Raw genomic sequence first — 7,446 nt, 5'->3', positions numbered from 1 at the left:
ATAGGATTGTGAAATGTATGATGTGGGGTGACAGCCAAATGAACTTTGGCACCCCGCATTTATTTTCTTTGCAAATTATGTGCCCATCACTCAGTTTTGTCTCTTTTAAAATAACTGAAAGACTTTGCAAATGAGTGATTTAATTTATTTAACTATATTACGAAATGACATATTTTTCACATTTTCAGTGAAGCATCTGTTCAGAAAGGAATTTTCTATATTGAGCTCTATTATAAAATGTCATATTAAAGTAAAATGTTTAATTTCCTTTTATGTACAAGTTTTTCACACAAAACATTCCAATAGTTTGAATTTACTATTCTATCCCAATATGACGTTATGGGATTTGAAGTTAAGTCCTGTTACATGTGCAGTAGAGGAGATGTACTTATTACAGCAAGTCAGCCAACAAATTCCATTTGCAGCCTAATTCTTGTAATTCATGAACCAATTAGGTCACAACATGAAGGGCATAAGTCAAGGAGTTTGTTTATTTGACTGTTAGTATTTAGTAATCAAGTTTAAATTTCACTTACAAATTACATCCTCCTTAGAGATCTATTGGAATCCCATGGGAAATGTTCATGGTTTGTCAGTACCTATAACCTGTTGCCCAGAACAAATTCTGAATTTATATTCACCAGCCTTCTAAACAGCAGAAATGAAGCTTGTGGAAGCATACAAAACTATTTTCCAACTAACAGGACCCATATCAGCACTGTTAACATTCTGGTAAACCAGTTGAAGGGATACTGTTTTCCTTGACGATCACGAAAATTCATGTTCTTTCTAACTATTAGATAAGACCATTAGCGTTGAAATGTCAATAATTTATTTCTATATGCTTACAAATAATCTGATCACAACATGTCATGATTATAACTCTACAGTATGTAAATCCCATCAAGTTTAGCACACTGAAATTGTCAGAGTTTAGACTGATTTTAAAAGATGTCTGCATTTTGATGAATCTTGTTGATCATTCCTTTTTTAGCTAAAAGATACTTACAAAAGGGTTCCTAATTAAAGGGTAGGTAAAGTCATGGTGCAGGAAAATAATTTTCATTTGAAGTTCTACTCTTACTCCGAAACCACCCTCTAATCCAAAGAAAAATCCATTGGGTTACCACAAGTGAAGCACCAGTGACTTTCTTGGCAAAAGATACATGCTGTGTAGGATCATCTTCCCTCCAGTGCTACTGTATTGAGGTGATTTACCATTGTAATTCCATTCTATTCAATGGGTGCTGGAAGTAGGAACTGGTCAATTTAAGACCATCAATCCATTGGTAATACTCATGACTTCCTCTGGGACAAACTGCCAGGTAATATGTTTATGCCCTTATCTCTGAGCCAGGAACTCACTGTTTGAGTCCCACTCCAGGACTTGATTTGGGAAGATGTATTTTCTATGTGGCCAAACAGGCTGATTGTCAACCTGTAGATTCATCCAACACAACTATGGCAGGAGATACGAGCATGGAATTCTGCTGGTCACCATGCTCAATGTGGAGTAGCACACCTCAAGCTATAGCATCTGGCTTAAGACTATCTCACAAATAAAACAAGCCATGTGAAAGATGTTAATGCATATAATTTGTCTCATGTGTCTCTGGATGTGGAAAGTTTTCAAGTTCAACGTCATGCCAGTTTGACCAAGAGAATTCAAGAAAAACTTTGATTTTTTTTTCTCAACTAGCTACAAATTTCTTTTTTTTTTGCTTTCGAGCCCAAAAGCCAGCTTTCTAAAGGACAAGTAGTCAGCAGTGAACAATTTTCCATTGTTACATGGGATGTAGGCCTCTCTGTCCAAACCAGCATTGGCTGCCCTTTTCCAGCTGCCTTTAAATTGGGTGGCTTCTTAGGCTATTTTTCAGAGAACAGGGAAGAGTCAACAACATTAATATGGATCTGAGTCACATGCAGGACAAACAGATTTCCCTGAAGGGAAAATGGTAATATGTGGTAAATAGTAATAGAGGCAGATCACACTCGTGCTCATTACACACAATAATGTGACAGGGCTCTTAAGAAAATTATGTTCCCCTGAGACTCTTTCCCTCCCTATGCTCTCAATTATTCCCCGTCCCTGTTCAATGACTCATGAATACAGGGAATTCAAAATATTTTTATCTTGATACAGCAATTCTTCACTGCCTGCAGCAACAGATTCAAAGACTAGAGAATTCCAAATTTCAGGTTTCCACTATATATAGCTGACAAACTTCCAATTACCATAACTAAGTATAGTTTTAAAACCACAATACCTTTGAGTATTATACCAGTAGGAAGTCACTAATCACTCTGATGTGTACATTTCCCTTTAGTCCGATGAAACAGTCAAAAAGAAATGGCAGAGAAGTGTAAATCACATTTCTCCAATGACACAGAACTTTAGACAAATTAGTGACAGAAGGAAAATATAAACATTCATATTTAGACGGGCAAAAGCTTGGATCAATAAGAAAAGTTCTCTGAATGTTTCATTTAAACCAATCTTGGGATAATTTCTCTCAGACGTTTCAAAGACTGCTGAAGAATTGGAAACTTTTGATAAAAGATTGAAAGCTATGGATGACTCTTGGCAATGAATTAACTGCACAGTTACAGCAGATAGGAATACAAGCAAAAATTGATTCAATTTTATTCTGAAGAGGAATGTGCATGGAAAACATGTTAAAAGTGATCAAACTCAATTGATTACAGATAAAAATGAAATGAGTCACCTGCCATGTTGGAAAGTAGAAAGAAAAATAAATGCCCTTTGGGCGGCATAGTGGCTCAGTGGTTAGCACTGCTGCCTCACAGCGCCAGGGACCCGGGGTTCAATTCCAGCCTTGGGCAACTGTCTGTGTGGAGTTTGCACATTCTCCCTGTGTCTGAGTGGGTTTGCTCCGGTTTCCACCCACAGTCCAAAGATGTTTCTAGTCAGGTGGATTGGCCATGCTAAATTGCCTATAGTCTCCAGGGATGTGTAGGTTAGGTGAGTGAGCCATGGGAAATGCAGGATTACAGAAATAGGATAGCGGTGTGAGACTGGGTGAGATTCTCTTCGGAGAGTCAGTGTGGACTTGTTGGACCAAATGTATGAGTTCAGTACATTTTACTTGTACATTAGGAGACATCAGGCCTCTTTCATTTGAAGGAATCTGATGTCAGTTTGAGGTCTACACTTCAAGACTGAGGCAGCTGGTGCCAATACTGGGTCCATTCAGACTTGGTATTGCCTGCTACCTCACCGAAGCTTTCTGACAGTTATTCACCATCATGTGAGCAGGGCTGCGCCTATCAAATACATAGTTAACAAAAGCTTTCATTGTTTTATTCAAGGCTGCCCCACACCAATTCCCGAGACAAGGTGTCCAAGTCTTAGGAATTAAAATGAGGACACTTTGACCAGCTTTGCAATGATGGGGTAATATTGCTGGTGACCTTAACTCACTACACTGGTGGCTGACAGCCACAGTGCTCCTAAAAATAAATAAAGAGGCAAAGACACGAGAAGGTTCCCAGGCTCAGTTTCCCACAGGCTGTTTACCAGACTGATTCCTGGGATAGCAGGACTAACATATGAAGGGAGACTTTATGTATTCATTCTCAAGAAGTGGGCATTATAGCCCATCACTAATGGCCTAGAGTCAGCAGTGAACAATTTTCCATTGTCTCATGGGATGTGGGCTCCTCTGTCTCGACCAGCACTGGCTGCCCACTTCCAGCTGCCCTTAAAATGAGTGGCGTCTTCGGCTATTTCAAAGGACAATGAAGATTCAACAACATTAATGTAGATCTGAGTCACATGTAGGACAAACAGATTTCGCTAAAGGGCAAACTATAATACGTACACCTAACACACATGCTCATTGCACAAAGTGTCAACCACATTGCTGTGGGTCTGGAGTCATATGTAGGCCAGACCAGTTAGGAACAGCAGTTCCTTCCCTAAAAGACATTAGTTAACCAGATGGGTTTTTATAACAATCAATAATGGCTGAATAGTCAATGTGACAGACTCAGACCTCCAGTCCGTAAGATGTGACATTAACACTAAACCCTCTGCAAATTGATAGAATTGAATGCAGCCTAAGTCTGAGAGGACATAGCAGCATTAACAAATGGAAAAGAAAAATCACAGCATTGGTGTAATGAATGACCTTCTCACGGTTGAAACACATGAGTGAGGCAGATTAAAAGTTGTGGGATTTTATTATTCTGCAGTGTCTCTGGGCATGTCCGCTGCTGCCATGGGCTACCAAGAGCAGAAGTGTATTCCGTTGGTTGTACCATGTAAAAGGTACATCAAGGTCACTTAAAAGTTCAAACACACATTGGTTGTTGAGCTATTAAAATAGGCTTTGATATATCTTGAACCCCAGCATGCTGACCTGTTTTCAAACAAAATCTACAGACACTTAGACGCTGTATAGTGCAATCATTCACTATGTTCTGCTCAGTGAATTTGAAGCACGCGCCAGTTAATGGCACTAATTTTATGGTTGATAGAAGCATTATACTATTGTGAAGCTTTTCTCTTAGTGTTCATGTTCAGCTGGCTGAACACTTTTCACATCTCGCATTTCTGTTCTTCTGTATAATCCTTACCTTCCCAAGGCCAGAAGAAATCGAGTGAGGGTCAAAAGAAGAGATTGCCTTATGCTGCCATCAAAACTCAGCAATCTAAACCATTTATATTTCCCAATAGCAGGAGAATGACAGACATTACCTTCAGAAGCACTTAAATAAAAGCAAACCGTTGCTTGATTTGGAAGGTTCTTGAGTTGGCTTTAGCAGAGAATGCAACAATAAAACAATGCAGAAGGAACCATCACCCATTGATCAGTAACAAAATGTACCATGCTTTCCCTGTTCAAGTCTGATTCTGAGGGTTGTGTAAAACAGCACTAGGTATTAAGGAACAAAGCCAACACGTGCAGATTTAGATTGAATTTTACCAGTTGTCCACCAAAATAGAGCAATATAGTCCCAATACTACAAACCTGAAACAGTTAGATTCGACTCCAGATGTCAACTCAGTTTCTCCCTCCATAGATACTGCCTGACCTGATAAGCGTGTCCAGCATTTTCTGTCGTAATTCTTGAGCTGTTGTACTGGGCTACCAGAACTCCGTTGGAAATCTGGCAAACAGCTTGGAAATGTTGTCTTGGTAAGGAGGAGGTTCACCAGGTCGATTCCAGGAATGAAAGGGCTGTTGTATGAGGAGCGGTTGAATAGCTTGGGCTTGTACTCGCTGGCATTCAGAAGAATGAGGGGTGGGATCTGACTGAGGCATGTAAAATGCTGAAGGGGATCGATAAGATGGATGTTGAACAGATGTTCCCGCTTGTAGAACAGTCTCAAACAAGACGGCGTAGATAAAGAGTAAGAGGAGGTAAGTCAAAAGCAAGACGAGGAGAAACTACTTCTCTCAGAGGGTTGTGAATCTGTGGAACTCACTGCCTTAGAACGTAGTGGAGGTGGAATCAATCAACAGATTCAAGAGAGAAATAGATATGTTTCTGATGAAAAGCAGGATTAAGGGCTATGGGGAGCAGGCAGGGAAGTGGAGTTGAGACCAGGATAAGATCAACCATGATCATGTCAAATGGTGGAGCAGACTTGAGGGGCTGAATTGCCGACTCCTGCTCCTAATTCCTATATCCCTACACCCTTGTCCTCAATTACATAGCAAGTGGGTAAGAAAAACACAGGGGCTTTCCAAGGTGAGGGTTCCCACTCCCTGGACTCACAAAGGACCTCTCATAAGACAGCAGCCAATAACTCAAATGTGGAAATTGCTAACCATTTATCTCAATTACAGTACAGTCCTGAGACCAACTGATTAATCATTTTATCACCACAGTAGATATAAATATCAAAATTCAGGCTTTCTATTTACCTACTTTTCAAAGGCAATCCGTAGTTCTGGTGTTTGAGTCAACCCAACACTCTGAAAAAGAATAAACACAAAACATTCTGCTGAAAAGGATGTTTTTGTTTAGCAAATTTAATTCCTTTCTTTGTTCTTAATGTCACACAGACATAGTTTATACATAATCGCTAAATAGGTCATATGTAACATTATTTCATAATATTCATTTCAGCTACGAACCAGCTGAATCCCATTGGTGTGAACCAGACCTGTCTCAAAGGTATGTCTCCTACCGGTGCCAATTCTTAATTCGTGGACACCTGCCAATATAATCTACCAGCAGAGTTTATGATGTGCCTCTTTCCTTAGCACTGGCAAATGTACTATTTCACACCGTAACTTTTGTTCTCCCTTCATAAACACAATTATATACACAGGTATAGAAAACATGTGATTGTGCATTAGATTCTTAATTCAATTGTAAATATATGTCTTAGAAACAAACCAGCCTAATTCTTAATTAACATTTTTGGTGCGAGCACCAGATCATAGCATAAAAATGGCACATCATTGGCATGGTTTTCAGTCAGCTCAAAGTCACATTGAACAATTTAACTTTGGAAATCTTCACATTTACTCTGCTTTATGTTCTTGACTTGATTTGCTTCTTCACTTATTCAAAATAAAAATGCTCTTTCCTAAAGTAAGATTGGAACATCAATTTGGCAGCACTTTCAAATACTTACTTCTAGCTGACCTAAATACTAAAGGATGCACTTTTCCTTGCAAAAATCAGAGTGATTGTACTAACAGTGTTAGCAGTGGAAGAACTAGGAGTAGTGATATGTTTATTATGAGTGGAATCTCCATGGCATTGTTTCGGATGAATCAGTTGATACGTCAAATAACGCAAAATGTATCGGTCTGAGTTTCCTTGTAATAAAAACAACAAGGCTGTAATATTACAGGTGATTATCTGCTGACAAGACTGTGAAATGCTGCAGACAGCTTTACAAAACCTGTGCCATAATTCCAAATAATGCCATCATTCAGCTATGCTTAGCTGCACCTGTCACTTGAACACTACAAAATCATTTGCTGGAAAGAACAAATCCTATAATCAACTGATGGCTAATTGCCATTAGCGTGACAGTTAGCAGATGGATAATAGTTTCAAATGTTTGCGTCTGTGTCAGAAGAAATCAGCATGAGATATGGCTGCCTTTCTTTTCCTTATTCAAATGCCTGACACTTTAAGGTATGACAGCCTTAAGATCTTCCACATACTAAGGGCTCCTCCTTAGCATTGTTTGCCAGGATATGCAGAGTGTGATAGTGATAATATTACAGTGTGCTACTCACATGGGACTTTACAGGTAGGACCAAGAAGAATACAGACAGACTTCCCAAAATTCAGCTTTTCTTACAGAAAGACTACATCGCACTCCAACTTGTCTTCAAAAAGAGAGTTTGGCAGACAATTTTCATCTGCTATAGCAGACTAACAATACAAGAACCCAGGCTTTCTGCAACTGAGCCCTTCTAATAAATATTCAGAGCATCTCAATGAATGTCCCCA

This window comes from Rhincodon typus, chromosome 23, assembly GCF_021869965.1.
Source record: "Rhincodon typus isolate 14 chromosome 23, sRhiTyp1.1, whole genome shotgun sequence".
NCBI lineage: Eukaryota > Metazoa > Chordata > Chondrichthyes > Orectolobiformes > Rhincodontidae > Rhincodon > Rhincodon typus.
Note: the sequence above shows the minus strand (reverse complement) of the source record.